We start from the raw sequence: 22,118 nt of genomic DNA on the forward strand, positions 1-22,118 counted from the left end.
GCACGCCCTCAGAGGCCGGAGAGGCTGGCAGGGACGGGGGCCCCAGGTGAGCCCTAGAGAGAGAGGGGCCCCTGGGGGGATCTGCACTCTGCACACCCTCAGAGGCCGGAGAGGCTGGCAGGGACGGGGCCCCCAGGTGAGCCCGGGAGAGAGAGAGAGGGGCCCCTGGGGGGATCTGCACTCTGCACGCCCTCATAGGCCAGAGAGGCTGGCAGGGACGGGGCCCTCAGGTGAACCAGGAGAGAGAGGGGCCCCTGGGGGCATCTGCACTCTGCACACCCTCAGAGGCCGGAGAGGCTGGCAGGGACGGGGCCCCCAGGTGAGCCCGGGAGAGAGAGAGAGGGGCCCCTGGGGGGATCTGCACTCTGCACGCCCTCATAGGCCAGAGAGGCTGGCAGGGACGGGGCCCTCAGGTGAACCAGGAGAGAGAGGGGCCCCTGGGGGCATCTGCACTCTGCACACCCTCAGAGGCCGGAGAGGCTGGCAGGGACGGGGCCCCCAGGTGAGCCCGGGAGAGAGAGAGAGGGGCCCCTGGGGGGATCTGCACTCTGCACACCCTCAGAGGCCGGAGAGGCTGGCAGGGACGGGGCCCCCAGGTCAGTCTGGGAAAGAGAGGGGCCCCTGGGGGGATCTGCACTCTGCACACCCTCAGAGGCCGGAGAGGCTGGCAGGGACGGGGCCCCAGGTGAGCCCAGGAGAGAGAGGGGCCCCTGGGGGGATCTGCACTCTGCACGCCCTCAGAGGCCGGAGAGGCTGGCAGGGACGGGGCCCCCAGGTGAGTCTGGGAAAGAGAGAGAGGGGCCCCTGGGGAGATTTACACTCTGCACACCCTCATAGGCCAGAGAGGCTGGCAGGGACGGGGCCCTCAGGTGAACCAGGAGAGAGAGGGGCCCCTGGGGGGATCTGCACTCTGCACGCCCTCAGAGGCCAGAGAGGGTGGCAGGGACGGGGCCCCCAGGTGAGTCTGGGAAAGAGAGGGGCCCCTGGGGGGATCTGCACTCTGCACACCCTCAGAGGCTGGAGAGGCTGGCAGGGAAGGGGCCCCCAGGTGATCCCGGGAGAGAGAGGGGCCCCTGGGGGGATCTGCACTCTGCACGCCCTCAGAGGCCGGAGAGGCTGGCAGGGACGGGGCCCCCAGGTGAGCCCAGGAGAGGGAGGGGCCCCTGGGGGGATCTGCACTCTGCACGCCCTCAGAGGCCAGAGAGGCTGGCAGGGACGGGGCCCCCAGGTGAGCCCAGGAGAGAGAGAGGGGGGCCCCTGGGGGGATCTGCACTCTGCACGCCCTCAGAGGCCGGAGAGGCTGGCAGGGACGGGGCCCCCAGGTGAGCCCGGGAGAGAGAGAGAGGGGCCCCTGGGGGGATCTGCACTCTGAACGCCCTCAGAGGCCGGAGAGGCTGGCAGGGACGGGGCCCCCAGGTGAGCCCGGGAGAGAGAGAGAGGGGCCCCTGGGGGATCTGCACTCTGCACGCCCTCAGAGGCCCGAGAGGCTGGCAGGGACGGGGCCCCCAGGTGAGCCCGGGAGAGAGAGAGAGGGGCCCCTGGGGGATCTGCACTCTGCACACCCTCAGAGGCCGGAGAGGCTGGCAGGGATGGGGCCCCCAGGTGAGCCCGGGAGAGAGAGAGAGGGGCCCCTGGGGGATCTGCACTCTGCACGCCCTCAGAGGCCCGAGAGGCTGGCAGGGACGGGGCCCCCAGGTGAGCCCGGGAGAGAGAGGGGCCCCTGGGAGATTTGAGCTCTGCACGCCCTCAGAGGCCGGAGAGGCTGGCAAGGACGGGGCCCCCAGGTGAGCCCGGGAGAGAGAGGGGCCCCTGGGGAATTTGCACTCTGCACGCCCTCAGAGGCCGGAGAGGCTGGCAAGGACGGGGCCCCCAGGTGAGCCCGGGAGAGAGAGAGGGGGGCCCCTGGGGGGATCTGCACTCTGCACGCCCTCAGAGGCCGGAGAGGCTGGCAGGGACGGGGCCCCCAGGTGAGCCCGGGAGAGAGAGGGGCCCCTGGGGGGATCTGCACTCTGCACGCCCTCAGAGGCCAGAGAGGCTTGCAGGGACGGGGCCCTCAGGTGAGCCCGGGAGAGAGAGGGGCCCCTGGGGGGTGGATCCTGCACTCTGCACGCCCTCAGAGGCCAGAGAGGCTGGCAGGGACGGGGCCCCCAGGTGAGCCCGGGAGAGAGAGGGGCCCCTGGGGGGATCTGCACTCTGCACGCCCTCAGAGGCCGGAGAGGCTGGCAGGGACGGGGCCCCCAGGTGAGCCCTGGAGAGAGAGGGGCCCCTGGGGGATTTGCACTCTGCACGCCCTCAGAGGCCAGAGAGGCTGGCAGGGACGGGGCCCCCAGGTGAGCTCGGGAGAGAGAGGGGCCCCTGGGGGGATCTACACTCTGCACGCCCTCAGAGGCTGGAGAGGCTGGCAGGGACGGGGCCCCCAGGTGAGCCCGGGAGAGAGAGGGGCCCCTGGGGGGATCTGCACTCCGCACACCCTCAGAGGCTGGAGAGGCTGGCAGGGACGGGGCCCCCAGGTGAGCCCGGGAGAGAGAGAGAGGGGCCCCTGGGGGATCTGCACTCTGCACGCCCTCAGAGGCCGGAGAGGCTGGCAGGGGCAGGGACCCCAGGTGAGTCTGGGAAAGAGAGGGGCCCCTCGGGGGGTTGCACTCTGCACTCTGCACGCCCTCAGAGGCCGGAGAGGCTGGCAGGGACGGGGCCCCTAGGTGAGCCCGGGAGAGAGAGAAGGGGGGCCCCTGGGGGATCTGCACTCTGCACGCCCTCAGAGGCCGGAGAGGCTGGCAGGGACGGGGCCCCTAGGTGAGCCCGGGAGAGAGAGAAGGGGGGCCCCTGGGGGATCTGCACTCTGCACGCCCTCAGAGGCCGGAGAGGCTGGCTGGGGCAGGAACCCCAGGTGAGCCCGGGAGAGAGAGGGGCCCCTGGGGGGTGGATCCTGCACTCGGCACGCCCTCAGAGGCCAGAGAGGCTGGCAGGGACGGGGCCCCCAGGTGAGCCCGGGAGAGAGAGAGAGGGGCCCCTGGGGGGATCTGCACTCTGCACACCCTCAGAGGCTGGAGAGGCTGGCAGGGACGGGGCCCCCAGGTGAGCCCGGGAGAGAGAGAGAGGGGCCCCTGGGGGATCTGCACTCTGCACACCCTCAGAGGCCGGAGAGGCTGGCAGGGACGGGGCCCCCAGGTGAGCCCGGGAGAGAGAGGGGCCCCTGGGAGATTTGCACTCTGCACACCCTCAGAGGCCGGAGAGGCTGGCAGGGACGGGGCCCCCAGGTGAGCCCGGGAGAGAGTGGGGCCCCTGGGGGGATCTGCACTCTGAACGCCCTCAGAGGCTGGAGAGGCTGGCAGGGACGGGGCCCCCAGGTGAGCCCGGGAGAGAGAGAGAGGGGCCCCTGGGGGATCTGCACTCTGCACGCCCTCAGAGGCCGGAGAGGCTGGCAGGGGCAGGGACCCCAGGTGAGTCTGGGAAAGAGAGGGGCCCCTGGGGGGTCGATCCTGCACTCTGCACGCCCTCAGAGGCCGGAGAGGCTGGCAGGGACGGGGCCCCCAGGTGAGCCCGGGAGAGAGAGAAGGGGGGCCCCTGGGGCATCTGCACTCTGCACGCCCTCAGAGGCCGGAGAGGCTGGCTGGGGCAGGAACCCCAGGTGAGCCCGGGAGAGAGAGGGGCCCCTGGGGGGTGGATCCTGCACTCGGCACGCCCTCAGAGGCCGGAGAGGCTGGCTGGGGCAGGAACCCCAGGTGAGCCCGGGAGAGAGTGGGGCCCCTGGGGGGATCTGCACTCTGCACACCCTCAGAGGCCGGAGAGGCTGGCAGGGACGGGGCTCCCAGGTGAGCCCGGGAGAGAGAGGGGCCCCTGGGGGATTTGCACTCTGCACGCCCTCAGAGGCCAGAGAGGCTGGCAGGGACGGGGCCCCCAGGTGAGCCCGGGAGAGAGAGAGAGGGGCCCCTGGGGGGATCTGCACTCTGCACGCCCTCAGAGGCCAGAGAGGCTGGCAGGGACGGGGCCCCCAGGTGAGCCCGGGAGAGAGAGGGGCCCCTGGGGGGATTTGCACTCTGCACGCCCTCAGAGGCCGGAGAGGCTGGCAGAGACGGGGGTCCCCATGTGAGCCCTGGAGAGAGAGGGGCCCCTGGGGGATTTGCACTCTGCACGCCCTCAGAGGCCAGAGAGGCTGGCAGGGACGGGGCCCCCAGGTGAGCCCTGGAGAGAGAGGGGCCCCTGGGGGATTTGCACTCTGCACGCCCTCAGAGGCCAGAGAGGCTGGCAGAGACGGGGCCCCCAGGTGAGCCATGGAGAGAGAGGGGCCCCTGGGGGGATCTGCACTCTGCACACCCTCAGAGCCCGGAGAGTCTGGCAGGGACGGGGCCCCCAGGTGAGCCCGGAAGAGAGAGGGGCCCCTGGGGGGATTTGCACTCTGCACACCCTCAGAGGCCGGAGAGGCTGGCAGGGACGGGGCCCCCAGGTGAGCCCGGGAGAGAGAGGGGCCCCTGGGGGGATCTGCACTCTGCACGCCCTCAGAGGCCGGAGAGGCTGGCAGGGACGGGGCCCCCAGGTGAGCCCGGGAGAGAGAGAGAGAGGGGCCCCTGGGGGGATCTGCACTCTGCACGCCCTCAGAGGCCAGAGAGGCTGGCAGGGACGGGGCCCCCAGGTGAGCCCGAGAGAGAGAGGGGCCCCTTGGGGGATCTGCACTCTGCACGCCCTCAGAGGCCGGAGAGGCTGGCAGGGACGGGGCCCCCAGGTGAGCCCGGGAGAGAGAGAGAGAGGGGCCCCTGGGGGGATCTGCACTCTGCACGCCCTCAGAGGCCAGAGAGGCTGGCAGGGACGGGGCCCCCAGGTGAGCCCGAGAGAGAGAGGGGCCCCTTGGGGGATCTGCACTCTGCACGCCCTCAGAGGCCGGAGAGGCCGGCAGGGACGGGGCCCCCAGGTGAGTCTGGGAAAGAGAGGGGCCCCTCGGGGGGTTGCACTCTGCACACCCTCAGAGCCTGGAGAGGCTGGCAGGGACGGGGCCCCCAGGTGAGCCCAGGAGAGAGAGGGGCCCCTGGGGGGATCTGCACTCTGCACGCCCTCAGAGGCCGGAGAGGCTGGCAGGGACGGGGCCCCCAGGTGAGCCCAGGAGAGAGAGGGGCCCCTGGGGGGATCTGCACTCTGCACGCCCTCAGAGGCCGGGGAGGCTGGCAGGGACGGGGCCCCCAGGTGAGCCCGGGAGAGAGAGAGGGGGGCCCCTGGGGGGATCTGCACTCTGCACGCCCTCAGAGGCCGGGGAGGCTGGCAGGGACGGGGCCCCCAGGTGAGCCCGGGAGAGAGAGAGGGGCCCCTGGGGGGATCTGCACTCTGCACGCCCTCAGAGGCCGGAGAGGCTGGCAGGGACGGGGCCCCCAGGTGAGCCCGGGAGAGAGAGAGAGGGGCCCCTGGGGGGATCTGCACTCTGCACACCCTCAGAGGCCGGAGAGGCTGGCAGGGACGGGGCCCCCAGGTGAGCCCGGGAGAGAGAGGGGCCCCTGGGGGATTTGCACTCTGCACGCCCTCAGAGGCTTTGTAGTCTTAGCTCAGGGGGCTCTTTGAGCCGGCATCTCTCTGGGGGGTGAGGGGTTTCTTCCCATTGGTCAGCATCCTTCTTAAATAGTGGTACCCAGAACTGGACACAGTATTCCAGGTGGGGGACTGACCAAGGCAGAACAGAGCTCAGTCTTGTAAGCCACTGGGATTAGTAGCAATAAAAGTAATAATAATCACAACAAGAATAGACTTCGTTAACAAATATTTATGCTGCTTAACTGTGTGTGCATTGCAATCACTTGTTCATTGTTGTGCGTAGTAATTTTAAGTGCATTCTTAATTTTACCATCAATGTGCAATACTTTTAAAATGCATCATTTCTTTAAATATAAACACAGAAATAATGAGGCTCTAAATTCATCGGATGACGACTGTGCCACAAACTGGGAAGCAGGCAGAGGGGCTTCTCGGTGGTGGCGCCTGCCCTGTGGAACGCCCTCCCCGCCTCCTTTCACAATGACTCACCCAGATTGGCGCCTGCCTCGCCTGCCTCGCCCACCCCTAACCCGATCCCTAACCCTGGTCAGTGCAATAAAATTCACTGGATCCCAGTCAAGGCTTGGCTAAGGTCAGTTGCTACTCTTTGGAACAGGGAGCAGAGCTTACACGATACAGAAATTAAACCAACAGACTACGGAAGATGTCTTAAATGAATTTCTCAGTGTATTGATATACAAAGCTTAGGAGAACGAAATGATGAGAAGTGAGCTTATGAATGATAGTTTCCTTTATGCACTTCTGGACATCATGAACATGGACTATTTTAAGAATCAGATGTCCCCTGAATTCCTTGTTGTCAGGTGCTCCTTTGTGTTCAGCTCAGGCCTCAGCACAATAATGTAGCACTTGGGAAGGAAGATGCAGCCCAGAAGCCCAGCGCTGGAGGCCAACATAGAGAAGATCTGCACGGCCACCATGTACTTGCCCTTGGTGCTCAGGTAGGTGGGCACAAAAGACACCCAAACACTGCAGAAGACCAGCATGCTGAAGGTGATCAGCTTGGCTTCGTTGAAGGAGCCAGGCAGCTTCCTGGCTAGGAAAGCCACCGTGAAGCAGGTGGCAGCCAAGAAGCCCAGGTAGCCGAGGGCAACGTAGAACATGGCCACAGACCCTTCGTTGCATTGCAGGATGATCTCTTCCACCTGGGAGCGCATGTCGGGCTCTGGGAATGGGGGAGAAGAGCCCAGCCAGATGGTGCAGAGGAGAACTTGCCCCCCAGAACAGGAGATGACAATGGAGTTGGCCAGACTCTGGCCCAGCCATCTCCTCACTCTGTTCCCGGGCTTTGTGGCCAGGAAGGCCAGCACCACCGTGATGGTCTTTGCCAAGACAGAAGAAACAGCAACTGAGAAGATGATGCTGAAAGCCGTTTGTCGGAGAAGGCAGGTCTCTTTCCTTGGGCGCCCGATGAAGAGGAAGGAGGACCAAAAGGAAAGCAGGAGGGAGACGAGGAGGATGCAACAAAGAGGAAGGTGCAACAAAGAGGAACAGTTAGGAGTATTTGTGGGTATGTGATGCACTCATGGAATGAATTCAAACGGATCTCTGGAATGCAGCCTTTGAATCCCTCTTCAGGGTCCTTTCTGTCGGGAAATCAAGCCCATATCAGGAGAAACTGGCAACTCTCCAAGGCACCCGGCATGATTCCCTGTTGACCTCCCTGGCTGCATTCCCCAGCAGGCGCAGGCAAGGTCTCGATCGGCGATTCTTCTCAAACGTGAGAAGAACACCCCCCCTCTTTCCTGCCCCCTGGCAGGGGAAAGAGATAGACAGAAACGTATTTACATGCCTTTATTTCTGTCTTTGCAGCGTTACAAAAAACATGACTGCTGTCTTCAAACTATAGCTGTGTAGAGACAAAACACTTCCTGTACTTCCAGGACAGGAATAAACGGAAGAGCTCATATTACACTCTGAGCTAATTCCGGTGCTTCGCACTGTGAGTTGACTGTCCCTCTGTTTCCCACGGACAGTCCCAACATTCCCATCATGTTTACTTTTCAAGCTAGCACTTTGCAGCTGCATTGCATCCATATCGTAACAGTTTCTACCCCCCACTGACCATTGGGGTGACCAGAATATCTTTTTCTTCGTAATTCGTTCAGGACAACTGAGGTTTGCGCCACAGAACTCTGTTTCCTCTTCTCCGTTTACCTGCTTCCCTGCTTAATAAATCTTCAAAGAAAATGGCAATGGAGTCTGAAATGTGATTTCCCAAATTTCAGGATTCTGATAATCTCTCAACCACTAATTAAGATAAATTTAATACGAGTCTCCCAAGATGGCGTCGTTAGAAGAAGCATTGATTTGAGCTCCGTGTTAGTTGTGCGGTTTTTATTAGTTTATATTAGTTTTTACTAGTTTTATCAGCTTTTTTATTACCTTCATCAGCATTTTTATTATTTTTACAAAAAAAGGATCTCTGCAGCTGCTGGGAAACACTTCACTGGCAGGCAGGCTGAGTTAAGCCAAAGACATATTAAGAAAAACTGCTCGGAAAGCCCTATGGGAACTCCCGTTCGTGTGTCGCCGCTCTCTACTCTAATTGTTTTAAGTGATAAGGAAGATTAACAGCTGAAGGAAACCTGCTGTGAACTTCTACTGCAGCCGAGTTCGGAATCCAGACCAAGCTCGAAGCTGCATGACGAGAAACTCCCCTGTTCAAGGTGAGGCCTTTGTGAGTTTCCCTTTCATCTGAGAGTTTCCCTTTCATCTGAGACCGAACTGCGGTGGGCCCTGCGAGAAGCTTTGAAGAAGAATCTTATATTAGTCTTAGTCCTGGTGGGAGTAGGACTTCAAAGGAATGGTCTGTGTTGCTTACTGGTAGTCTCCTTGTAGATCTAAATAGACCTAAATTGCCGGCCTGTGAGGGTGAGGGTGAAGACGCCGACTTTCATATGAACAGGCAGCGAAATATACCCCCATTGCAAGTGCTGGCTGGCTAGAAGGAAATATTTATCACCTGAGTTGACGTTGAAATACTATCCCCCCTCTTCTCGATATCTGAACCATGGGATATGGGAAACGTCTTAGAGATCCCGAGGAGATGGTCCCCGCTCCCTTTCCGAGATCAAAGCAAATAAGGGTGGAACCATGTCACTTTAAAGAAGGGAGTAATCTACTGGATTGTTCCTACATGGTAGAAACGCAGAACCGTTTCAACCCACTGATTGACTGCGCGTCAGCACTTAAAGACGAAGAGCGAATAATTCCACAAACAACAAGCGATGCGGCCAACAGTAAGAGTGTAGTCTCTCCTCAGAAGGAGGAACTGGTCCTTGGCACGGCCAATCATATGACATTTGAACAGTCCCATTTAATAATCAAAACCTTGCACTGTATATTCAAAAGACTAGATGATCTTTCGTCCCAGCTGCACAGCCTCCAACAAAAGCTAGTTACTACTTCCCCAGCGTCAGCCGGTGTTAAGTCCCTTGAAGAGAGGAAGGGGACGAGGAGTTTGTCCTTAAATAACAAGCGTACTGACAAATTTAAATACAACCTTAACCTTCAATTAGGTCATCAATCCTTGATCTTAACACCAAGGAAAGTGAGCCTAACTATACAAAATGGGGACCCAAGATGGAGAACTCTGGGGGGTGCCAAGGATCTCTTAAAGGTGCTTTTAAATATGGAGGCAACACAAATTGACCTCTGTGCAGTCCTCCCCCTTGTCCATCATCATAAATCTCAGAGAGTCCTGCTTGCGTTCCAATCCACAAAAATTCCCACTATCATACTACGCAAGAAAGCATTTTTGTTTCGCTGTGGGATAGTACCAACGAGAGCTTTTATAGACTCTACGCCTAAACCCCTACTGTTGGAGGCAATAACCAAAGAGGGCTCAAAATCTGCTAAACCCGATCCACCAGTGGTCACCGGAGGGGGTGTTCTACTCCAGGAGAAGAGCTATGTAGCCTCCTCTCCCCTAGCAAAGGACAATGACCATCCGGAAAGTGGCCTGACACCACCAGAAGAGATCGAACTCATTGCCTCCTTTGCAGATTTACCAGTGGTGGAACAAAAAGAAATTATTAAAAGACTGGAATCGCTTAAAACCCAACTTATTTCTTTATTTTAAACAATAATCAAAAATTATATAATGCTTTGTATCTTCCCTTTACACGTTCCCTCTCACTTATTTCTTCCCACCCCTTTTTATTTTCTGCCTTTCTTTTCAAAGTCTTCCCTTAATACCTTCCCCCCTCCCTTAAATCCCTCCTTTATAGGCTTATCACCTAAGAAAACAGTTCAACAATATAATACAGAATTATACATAAAAAGTAAATAGAACATTGCAGGACCATCAGCAAGCTGGGGGGGGGAGGAAACTCAGTTTCCTTCTCATTGTAGTTTCTTTGACCCCCAGAAGGTCTCGCTGTCTCTTTTCTCAGTTCTTTCTTTAGCTGTCCCTTCTTGCTCGCTTGCTTTCCTCCTTTCCTTCCTCCTCCTTTGGGCGTGGGCAGCGTGGCGCTGTCGTTCTCTCGCACTTCTCGCAGACGCTGTCGTTCTCTCGCACTTCTCCTTCGCCGTCCACCCTTTGCCCGCTGTCTTCTCTGTTCCGCTCCATAATCTCAAAAGGTGACAGGCTCTAGGACTGGGGCTGGCCGTGTGGGACGCCGGCGTAAGATTAAGACCTGTGCAAGGACAACAAAAAGGAAATGTCCCTTAGGGACTCGTGCGCCTCCAGGTGCTACTTCCCCAGCCACCACTGGCGGAGGAAGGTGGGGTGCGGGGGGGGGGGTATTGGCCCAAGTGTCATCCCTTGGGGGGAGGGCTGACAAAATCCCCCCGGGCGTAGGGCCACGAGAGTTTGGGTTTCTCGCCCTGCTTTCCTCCGCGTTCTGATCTTTCCTCTCCAGTTCAGCCCACAAGGATTAAGACCTGTGCAAGGACAACAAAAAGGAAATGTCCCTTAGGGACTCGCGTGCCTCCAGGTGCTACTTCCCCAGCCACCACTGGCGGAGGAAGGTGGGGTGCGGGTGGGGTATTGCCCCGAGTGTCATCCCTTGGGGGGGGCTGACAAAATCCCCCCGGGCGGATCGGTGCAAGTCTCCCAACTCCTCCTCACCTTGGTTCGGGGTGGACACAGCTGCGATGCTGCCGCATCCAGCGCCTGAGCCGCGTGCAGAGTGGCCTCCGTTCTGCCTGCGCCCCGCTGCTGGCTCTTGTACTGGGTCGCCCCGGTGGCACTGGTTGTGCTGGCGGCGGCGCTCTTCTGAAGATCTTGCGAATCCGGGAGATGATGGAAGCCAGGCAACTGGGGGTCTTCGGGGGCCTCTCTTCCTCGCAGTCCTGTGAGAAAAGTAAACAATTCACCTCCAGATTCTGGGAAAATGCCACAATCTTTAATAAATCAATCAATCAATTGGTTGATTAATTAAAACCTGAAGCTCTCAGGGCGGCTTACAGGATAAAAATACAAAATAAAAACACAACATATGTATTAAAAACAAAAACGAAGTCATAAGCCAACCTCCCAATCCACAAGCATGTTGAAAAGGCCATGCATTGTTCAATTAGCCAAAGGCTGGTTCTAGAGCAGAACTTTCCATGTTGGTGACACACTTTGGAGACATGCCTCATTTCGCAACATAGGGATTCAGTTCAACTAGCCCTTTTCCAGCCCTGGGAGGAGCACAAAGGTTCTGCGACACAGTTTGGAAAGCTCTGTTCTAGAGAAACGTCTTTGCTTGGTACCTAAAGATACATAATGAAGGTGCCAGATGAGCCTCCCTGGAGAGAGCATTCCCCAAGTGGGAGCCACCACAGAAAAGGCCCCTTCTTGTGTTGCTGCCCTCCAGACCGTTTGTGAAGGTGCCACACGAAGAAGGGCCTGTGTGGTGGCAGGCTGTCATAATCCCTCCTTTTCTGTTTGGGGGCGAGGCGTTATATGAAAGGGTTGTAGTCAGTAGGGAACACTCCTCTCCCAAGTTCTCATGTGGCCGGCCTTGGAGAGATCTGAACGAGACACAAAACCAAGAACAAGCGGATGGGGGGGAAGTAGTGCCAACATGGTTTTATTATCGCCAAACCCACTTTGCAATTACTAACTTCATTTGGCAGGAGCCACCTGGAAACGCATTCAAAAGAGTTATCTTACAAAACAAATACCAAACGAAAAGCAACCCAGGAGAATTATCTCCACCCCCATCGTTCTGCCCGGACACTGAGATCCAGCGCTGAGGGCCTTCTGGCGGTTCCCCACTGCGATAAGCCAAGTTACAGGGAACCAGGCAGAGGGCCTTCTCGGTAGTGGCACCCGCCCAGTGGAATGCCCTCCCGCCAGATGTCAAAGAAATAAACAACTATCTGACTTTTAGAAGACATCTGAAGACAGCCCTGTTCAGGGAAGCTTTTCATATGTCATGAATGAATGTTTCGTCTGACCTCAATTACGCTTGCCTCCAGGTGTTCTCCAGGTGGGGGGCACGCCAAATCAAGGTCCTCCCTGTCCTCTTTGTCCTCCCCGTCCTCCTCTGGGGGGCTCCCTGATTCTTCTTGTGGCTCTTCCTCCTTGATAGCCACTTCAGAGGCTGACTGCTGCTAGAGACAGGACCCCAGAGGTGGTGGTGGGGAGAGGGGAGAAAGAGAGCAGCCCAAAATGAGAGAGGAACCCACATTGAGTCGCTAGCCAGGGAAGCCCTACAGCCCTGGCGCCATGGGGGGGGGGCTGGTCCATCAGGACAAGTGGGGCAGCAAGCATACCCTTAGCAGCCCCCTGCCTGCCTGCCTGCCCCCTTGCTCACGACCAGTCCAGAAGGTGGCCTGACCAGCCGGCCGGCCGGCTTCCTCCTCCTCCTCCTCCCCGGCCTCAGGGTTGCCCAGCTCAGCAGGGCTTCCCTCCTGCTCTGTCGGCTACGTACCTCATTGAGGGAGTCCCAAAGGGAATCCAGGGAGGACAGGGAGGAAACACTGGAAAATGGTGACATACTTGGAACCTGCAAGGAAAGATGCAAAAAACGAGCAATTAAAAAACCAAACCAAACATTAAAACTCAAGGCACCCCTAACTGAAACAACAGTTTCATCCTGCGGTTGATATGCCCCCCTCCCCTTCTGCCTATCACCGCTTAGGCCACGGCCACCTACCCAGTCGGGACTGAGGAGATCCAGCCGTCTTGCGGTCTCCTCCTCGCCTTTTCCTTCATCCTCCTTTTCATGGGAAATGTCCTCCTCGATGGCTGACTGCTGGCAGAGACCCAGTGGTGGTGGCAGGGAGAAAGGAGAAAGAGAGCAGCCCAAAATGAGACAGGAACCCACACTAAGTCGCTAGCCAGGGAAGCCCTACAGCTCTGGCGCCATGGGGGGCTGGTCCATCAGGACAAGTGGGGCAGCAAGCATACCCTTAGCAGCCCCCTGCCTGCCTGCCTGCCCCCTTGCTCACGACCAGTTCAGAAGGTGGCCTGACCGGCCGGCCGGCTTCCTCCTCCTCCTCCCCGGCCTCAGGGTTGCCCAGCTCAGCAGGGCTTCCCTCCTGCTCTGTCTGCTACGTACCTCATTGAGGGAGTCCCAAAGGGAATCCAGGGAGGACAGGGAGGAAACACTGGAAAAGGGTGACATACTTGGAACCTGCAAGGAAAGATGCAAAAAACGAGCAATTAAAAAACCAAACCAAACATTAAAACTCAAGGCACCCCTAACTGAAATAACAGTTTCATCCTGCGGTTGATATGCCCCCCTCCCCTTCTGCCTATCACCGCTTAGGCCACGGCCACCTACCCAGTCTGGACTGAGGAGATCCAGCCGTCTTGCGGACTCCTCCTCGCCTTTTCCTTCATTGTCCTTTTCATGGAAAATGTCCTCCTCGATGGCTGACTGCTGGCAGAGACCCAGTGGTGGTGGCAGGGAGAAAGGAGAAAGAGAGCAGCCCAAAATGTTTATTGCTTTTAAACATTACAAAGAAGAAGAAAAAGAAGAGAACACAACACTAACACAATAAACTAAACATAACCAAACAAAAACATTTTAAAACACACTTCTTACCATACCAATATCTTAACTTTCATTCCCTTGTTTCATCGACCTCCTCACACCTCCCTTTTTGTATTCCACTTCTGTTAATTATGTCAGCAAATCCTTTCCATCTTCCTCTATTTCTGTCATATAATTGTCTTAACATATTTTAACCTTATTTTCCCTTTAATACTCTAATAATCTATCTATACTTAATTCCTTATAACATTTCTACTAAAGCCGTATAACTTCATTCCAACATTTTTCAAACACTCATTAATTTTACATTATTTCTATAAATAGTCTTTAAACTTTTTCCAATCTTCTTCCACCGTCTCTTCTCCCTGGTCTCGGATTCTGCCAGTCCATTCCGCCAATTCCATATAGTCCACCAACCTGGTGGTCTTCTGTCCGATGCTCTTAACTCTTTTCCAAGTCCCTTCTGCGGGTCTTCTTCGTACTTATACAAGAACTTTACTTTGTCTTCTACTGATCTTATTTTTGTTTTCCTTCCTTTGAGGCTGAAGAGTAGGTCTTGGGGAAACTCCCACCTAAAGATAATTTTATTCCATCTCGACAGGGTAACCAAATCTCCATAGTTAAACCTAAGATCCAAAAGGTATTTCAGGACGTCTTTCAAAATTTCCACTCTTGACTGTTGTTCTTCTAAGTTCTTCTGGTAAAGTCTGAAAACCCTCACAATTTTAGTCTCTTCTTGGCCCAAGTCCAGGTCCCAAAAATCAGCAGATTCCTGTGTAAGAAAGTCCATCAAAACTTCCCTCTCCAGTTCAGGCAGGGCTCTGATCCTCAAAGTCTGTTTTCCTTTAGATTCAATCATAACAGGCATCAACTTATGATCATCAAATTGCATGTATGAGGCTGGGACTCTTTCTCTCTCCAATTGTGTTACTTTAGGTTCAACGGCAACAGCTTTCTCCCTAGCCTTCTCCGCAGTTTGCCAAGTCAAAGTAGATTCCTGTGTCAATTTCTGGATAGTTTCTGTATTGGTATTCACCTTTTGTCCCCAAAAATCCACCTTCTTGTGAAGCTGTTCCAATGAATCCTTTATCTTACATAATACAGCCACTAAGGCCTCTTCTGTCGACATTCTTAACCGATTCAAGGTCATTCCCAAAGTCTCACAGCCTTATCTTGCAGCTGGAAATTCCCCCAGCTCAGCTCTTGTCATAGTTTCAAAGGCTTCCTCTAGAGGGAAACAGTTTCTATTTGTATCAATCCTTTTAAGCACAGTTCAAACAATAAAGTTAGTTTCAATTTTCAGTTACTCTTACTCCTTTTTAAGAGCAGACGGAGAGAATAGAAACAATGTATCTCTCTTATTTAGCTAGCTGTCAGCGAATGTTCTATTCACTGTCAACGACCAATCCAAAAACGTCAGTCTTACTAGCAGCCCATTTCCAGGTTCGGAGCGGTGGTATTTTGACTTTCTTCACTCTCTCCTGCAGGCACACACAATCCAAAACTTCCCCCCTCTTCTCCTGCTTCCAAGGGGGGTTTGATGTTTTCTACCGATGGAAATTTAGTCCTGTACAATAGGCTTTCCAAGACTTTAGCTTACAGTCTCTTTGCTGTGATCTATTTACAAAAGGGGAAGGCGGACTTCCTGTTTTGAACCTCCCCGTTTCGGTGTCAAATTAAGACGTTTAAAAATCCAATTCTCCGCTCTACTCACGGGTAGTTGCTTTAACATCAAATTGTCCACAGGAAAACGTCAGCGCTCTCCGGCAACAGCTATGCGGCTTTGCTCCGTGGAAGAAGCAGTCAATTCGAAGCACCGTGACACTCACCCCACGTTGCTCCGGAACCCCGAAACCGGGTTTCCCCACGAGTGGGGGAGGTGCAAAAGGTGCCAGCCGAATCCCAGGTTCACAGGCTTCACCCGCCGGTGATTTTTAGTGGGTCTCCGCCTTCGCCATGGCGGCCAGACCCAGATTTCCACGAGGCAAATGCCTCCCGATCAGAGGAATTCAGCCATTGCCGGAGGCGCCAACCCGGAAGTCCGAGAGCAGCCCAAAATGAGACAGGAACCCAGAAGGCAAACTCTCCTGCCCACATTGAGTAGCTAGCCAGGGAAGACCTACAGCCCTGGTGCCATGGGGGGCTGGTCCATCAGGACGAGTGGGGCAGCAAGCACAGCACATTAACTCTCAAGGCACCCATAATTGAAACAACAGAACAGCGGCATAGCCAGCCGCTCGGGTGCCCAGTTCAACGCGGGGGTCCTGCAGGTGGGGGGCGCTACCTGGAGCCTATCTGCTGCCTCCCCCTCAGCTGTAGGGCGGCTGAGGGAGAGGCAGAGGGCAGACGCAAGCCCCACGCTGGTGTTTCAGGCAGCGCCTAGCCTGCAGGGGCCCACGCCACCATGTCACTCCCAAGAGAGACGCGTGGATCAGGCACTCTGCAGCCCCCCCCCCCGGTAAGTGCCAGCCCCCACGGTGTGGCGCCCAGTGCCAGCCATGTTTTTTGACTCAACTAAAAGGTTTGGTGAGCCCAATTTTTATTTTTATTTTAAACTCGGCTTTTTGTCCTTTTGCCACCCCCCTCAGTGATGACACCTGGGGTGGCCCCCAATCCCCCACCCTCCTTTCTCTGCAACTGCAACAGAATAAAAGGACTCCAAACTCCCTTAGCAGTTTCCTGCTGGTCCCCTCACCATTTTCCCAGGCGTCAATCTTCTCACTTTGTAGTTGCAGATAAGGCACCCAAAGGCTGCTGATCAAGGCAGGGGTTGGCTTCAACTGCCAAGTGAGGTTGGGATTCTGAGCCGATGTCACAGCCAGGTTCCGATCAGTCCATTTCCTCCAGGGGGGTGACCCTGTTTCCCCTGAGGGTGACCGCTGAACACACCACCCAAGAGAAAAAGAAGGAGAAAAGGAGAGAAATCTTTTAATTCTGTAGCAAGAAAGAATGAGTGCCAAGAGTTTTCTTTTCCCTGCACTCCTCCATTGCAACACCTATTATTATTATTATTATTATTATTATTATTATTATTATTATTATTATTCTAGATTTAATGAACACTCATATCAGAGTACCTTGTAAATTGATAGCCATAGTCTTTATATACTAACATTTTATGTTCTTCCACATCCATTTAATGCTCCTAAACCCTTCTTTTAGATTCTGTTAGCTTCTTTTAGACTTTTATATATACTTTGTGATTAATACTTTTTAGCTGTCCAAAACGTTTTACAGACTGTAAATGATTGTACCTCACCCTACTGATGCTGGTCTACTAAGGTAATAAAGATCTGATTGATTGAAATGAAATATCCTAGTAATGCAGTGATCGCACACTAATGTAATGTATTCCTCTCCCCCCAAATTCATACTTCATTACTCATTAATATTAGTAATAATAATGAAATAAGTCCGGCCAGAGGCTCCTCCCAGCTTTGCCTTGACCCTCCCAGTGGGCGTGACCACTCCCCACTAAGCCCCGCCCACCTCTTGCCTTCCCCAGCTCCACTCTCCCCGCCTCCTTTCACAATGGCTCGCCCGGATTGGCGTAGGCGGCCTGCCACTCTCGCGAGCACAGGAGCCTCCCCTCCCCTCCCTTCCCGCTTGCCTCGCCCGCCCCGCCCTTCGCCCTTGCCCCGCGCTGATTGGCCAAGACGGGGGGCCTGTAAGGGGCGTGGCCTGGCGGAGGGAGGCGGAGCGAGGGCGCCAGAAGCAGCTGGAGGAAGGAGGCAGCTGAAGGGGGGGGCTGAGTCCTCAGCGTGGTCGGCAGCGGGAGGCGCATGGGGGAAATGGGGGGGGGAGTAACAGAGTTGGACCCCCCTTTTAAAGACAAACAGAACCCCTCCAGCACCAGAATTCAAAAGCATCCATTCTTCTGGATGGTCCAGCTCTCACTTCCATCCATCTCAACTGGGAAAACCACGGCTTTAACTATATGGACCCTTGTTGGCAAGGTGATGTCTCTGCTTTTTAAGATGCTGTCCAGGTTTGTCATTGCTTTTCTCCCAAGAAGCAGGCGTCTCTAAATTTCGTGGCTGTTGTCACCATCTGCAGTGATCATGGAGCCCAAGCAAGTGAAATCTCTCCCTGCCTCCATTTCTTCCCCTTCTATTTGCCAGGAGGTGAGGGGACCAGTGGCCAGGATCTTCGTTTTTTGGATGTTGAGCTTCAGACCAATAGCTTAGGGGACTTAAAGTCTGTGGCTCTGAGCCCTCCCCATTTTAACGGCCCCTTCCAGCTGAGGGGAGGGGGCGGCTTGCTTCCTGGCCTCCCCTCCCCTCTGGGTTGAAATTGGGGCTGATGCCCTTGCTGATCCATGGGGGGGGGGCTTATAAATGTGACTCTCCCCCCATTCTGAAATCTGGGAGGTTGTAACCGGAGAAAAGAACAGAGGACTGACTTCGCCGGTGGCACCCTGAATTTTGATCCTGTGTTTTGTTCGCCGACTCTTTGTTGTTGTTTTCTAAAGATATTTATTGAAGTTTCAAAAAGGTTACAAAATAAGGAAAAAAGAGAAAAAATACAAAGTACAAACAATTAAAAACAAATCAATCTTTTCATGTCTTGTCTTTCATTTGCTTGTTTCCTTGACCTCCTCACACCTCCCTTTTTTGTATTCCAATTCAGTTAGTTAATCCAGCAAATCCTTTCCTTCCTTATTTTTAATCTTCATCCTTTACCTTAATGTATTATAGCTTTGTATTCTCACCTAGTAACAATCCATTTTTACATATTCCTTTATAACATTACTGCTAAAAGCACTTAACTTCATTCCGACATCATTCTAACATTCATTAATTTGGCAGTATTTATGTAAGTAGTCTTTAAATTTCTTCCAATCTTCTTCCCCCGACTCTTCTCCCTGGTCTCGGATTCTTTCGCCGACTCTTTGCACGTGTTGCAGACCTGCACGTCTGTAGCTCAACCCCGTGCAGCGCAGCGTACAGCGATCCCCTTCGTTTCCTCCTTTCCCCCCTTCATCAAGGGCTTGACCAATCCCCAAGCGCCCTTCCTGACAGAGCCCTCTTTCCTTTGCCAATCCGAAGCGCGGGATCAGGAGAGGTTGCGAAACATCGCCCTCTAGCGACGCCTGCGCTGGTACTGCAGCTGCCCAAGCAGGGAAGGGCGAAGAAGCCATGGACACCCACGGGCTGCATTGGAGCGACCCTCCATTGAGGAGGAATCTGGAGAAAGAAATCAGCAGAAATCCTTCCCGGGACGGGTTGGCATCCTGCCCAGGCTGCTTCTTCAGGGGGAAGGTGGCCATCCGAGGAGGGGCTTGGGGCTGAGCCTGGCATTGCCCTCATCTCTGAAGCTTATGCTCACGTCCCCACCTGCCCTATGGCAGAAGGGTCAAGCCCTCCAGCCGGACCCCAACCCATCCCGGAAACCATGTCCTCCCGGTCTCCGTGTATTGGAAAGAGAAAGGTCTGGAGGGTCAGAGATGCCTGACATTTGGGATGGACACGGCATCAGTTTTCACCCCAGGACCACACCTGTTCTCTGACATGTTCACGACATGTGTGTGATGCTTCCCACAAGGTGTGGGGGGTAACCTGGAGAAACTTGTTAAAAGGAGGAGCCCCCCTTGTTCGGGGCTTCTCTCTGCATCTTCGATGCTGTATTCGCGAGTCATTGTTATCGGAAAGTTTTTCCTGATGTTGGTTTGGAATCTCCTTTCTTGTAACTTTACAATCATGTTCTGACTTTATATACATACAGTGGTACCTCGGGTTACAGACGCTTCAGGTTACAGACTCCCCTAACCCAGAAATAGTACCTCGGGTTAAGAACTTTGCTTCAGGATGAGAACAGAAATCACGTGGCAGCGGCGAGGCGGCAGCAGGAGGCCCCATTAGCTAAAATGGTACCTCAGGTTAAGAACAATTTCAGGTTAAGAACAGAATTTGTATCTATAAACCAATAGCAAGAGATTCAGATGACGTTAAAGAATGAGTTTATCAATCAGGTACCAATCAGAACAAAGTGAATGGTCAGAAATAACATCTCAACTGTGAAAAGAAGAATGGTTGGTGTAAACCCGAAACCAAGTTAATAATTGCATTTCAATGGGTCGGCTTTAGGTTTCATTGCAATCAAGGCGATGAGATGATGATGATAATAATAATAATAATAATAATAATAATAATAATAATAATAATAATAATATTGCTTTCCCTGGCCACTCTGGGCGGCTCCCAACAGAACATTAAAAGCACTCTCCAAATCACAGCCACAACATGCATTTCAAGCATTTTGGGAGCTCTAAATTGCAGGTCAAACAACTGGCGGGTGGCCCAGGCCATTTTGGCCTCTGTTGTCCAGGGCGCCGGAGCCGCGGGACGTCGGGAAAAGGGGGAAGCCCTTCTAGGTGCCTCCAAGGGAATGAGGAAAAGGACGAGGTCTCTGGGAGGCTTCCTGGGTTATGGGGGTTTAGGAGTCGAAGAATTGGTTCTTCTGAGTTGATGAGCAGGCCAGGAGGAAGGTTGCGCAGGGCAGCCTGGGAAGGGCGAGGGAAAGGCTGGGAGGAAAAGCCGCCTCTCTTTTTCCATCGCTCTGCCCCTCCATCAAGTTTAAATGGAAGAATCCAAATACGCCTAGAGAAAAAGAAAATGATAGGAAACAGGATCCTTGTTTGGAGAAGAAGGGGCAGCAAAGCATGCTGGGAAGAAGGACATGAGGGAAATGAAATCAAACCTAACAAAGGATAATTTACCAATAAAGCTAATAAGTGAAACCTAACAAAAGACACCTTGGGATTTATTTATTCAGTTATACGTTGGAAAATGGGTAAATTTCAAGTATAGGAAGCTGGATCCATGTTTGTGAGAAGAAGGGGCAGCAAAGCATGCTGGGAAGAAGGACGTGAGGGAAATTAAACCTAATAAAGGGTAATTTATCAATAAAGCTATTAAGTGAGCCAGTTTCTAGCACAAAAAGAGTTTTGGATTTAATTTCCGATTATGGTCGGGTGGCGGGATTTAAGTTGAACAAGCAAAAGACTAAGGTCTTAGCAAAGAACCTAACGTCTACAGAAGCAGATGAGTTTTTGAAAGAGACAGGATTAAATGTGGTTAAAAAGGTAAAATATCTAGGGGTGTACCTGACTTCTAAAAACTTGAATTTGTTTAAGGACAACTATGAGAAATGCTGGTCAGAAATCAAAAGGGATTTGGAAACTTGGACAAGACTAAAACTTTCCTTGTTAGGCCGAATAGCAGCTATAAAGATGAATGTTTTGCCGAAAATGTTATTCTTGTTTCAGACCCTGCAGATTGTGGACAAAGTGGTATGTTTTGGAAAGTGGCAGAAGGATATCTCTAAGTTCGTTTGGCAGGGCAAAAAGCCCCGAATTAAGTTTAAAATATTAACAGATGCGAAAGAAAGGGGGGGATTTGCCCTGCCAGACTTGAGGTTATATTATGAATCTACAGCCTTCTGCTGGATGAAAGATTGGTTTTTGTTAGAGAACACTGATGTCCTAGATCTGGAAGGGTTTGATAACGCTTTTGGGTGGCATGCGTATTTGTGGTACGACAAGGTTAAAGTTCATAAAATGTTCAAAAATCATATTGTTAGAAGAGCAATTTTTATGGTCTGGACAAAATATAAAGACTTATTGGAGAGCAAAACACCAAGGTGGCTTTCACCGGCAGAGGCCAAGGCACGCAAGAGACTTAACATGGAGGCCTACTGGCCAAAATATTGGGAATTAATTGAAAAAGATGGTGACAATTGGAAGCTGCAGAGTTTTGAAAATGTAAAAAGCAAGGTGCGAGACTGGTTGCATTATGCTCAAATTCGGGAAATTTTCAAAACAGATAAAAAGGTTGGGTTTCAGGTGGAAAAATCGAAATTAGAGACAGAACTGTTAGAACCTAAAGACAAATTACTTTCAAGAATGTATAACTTGCTGCTTAAATGGAATACACAGGATGAGACAGTCAAATCCGCCATGATAAAGTGGGCACAGGATATTGGACATAACATTAAGTTTGAGGACTGGGAAAGGCTATGGACCACCGGATTGAAATTCACGGCATGTAGTGCCCTGAAAGAAAATATTATGAAAATGATATACCGGTGGTACATGACCCCAGTCAAGCTTGCTAAGATATATCACCTGTCTGATAATAAGTGTTGGAAGTGTAAAGAGGCGGAAGGGACGTTCTTTCATCTCTGGTGGACATGTCCGAAAGTGAAGGCCTTTTGGGAAATGATCTATAATGAGTTAAAAAAGGTATTCAGATATACCTTGCCTAAGAAACCGGAGGCCTTCCTTCTGGGCATTGTAGACCAGAATGTGTTAAAGAAGGATAGAACCTTTTTTATGTATGCTACAACAGCAGCAAGAATTCTCATCGCAAAGTGTTGGAAGACACAAGATTTACCCACACTGGAGGAATGGCAGACGCAGTTGATGGACTATATGGAACTGGCGGAGATGACTGGCAGAATCCGAGACTTGGGAGAAGAAACAATGGAAGAGGACTGGAAAAAATTTAAGGACTATTTACAAAAATATTATAAGCTGTATGAATGTTAAGAAAATGCACTTTTTAGGAAATATTAGCCCCAGCAATGGTAATTAGGTGAAATGAAAATTAAGGCACAAGAAAAGAGAGGTGAAATTAAGAAAAATCT

The sequence above is a fragment of the Podarcis erhardii genome, assembly GCF_964252035.2.
Source record: "Podarcis erhardii genome assembly, chromosome: 13".
NCBI lineage: Eukaryota > Metazoa > Chordata > Lepidosauria > Squamata > Lacertidae > Podarcis > Podarcis erhardii.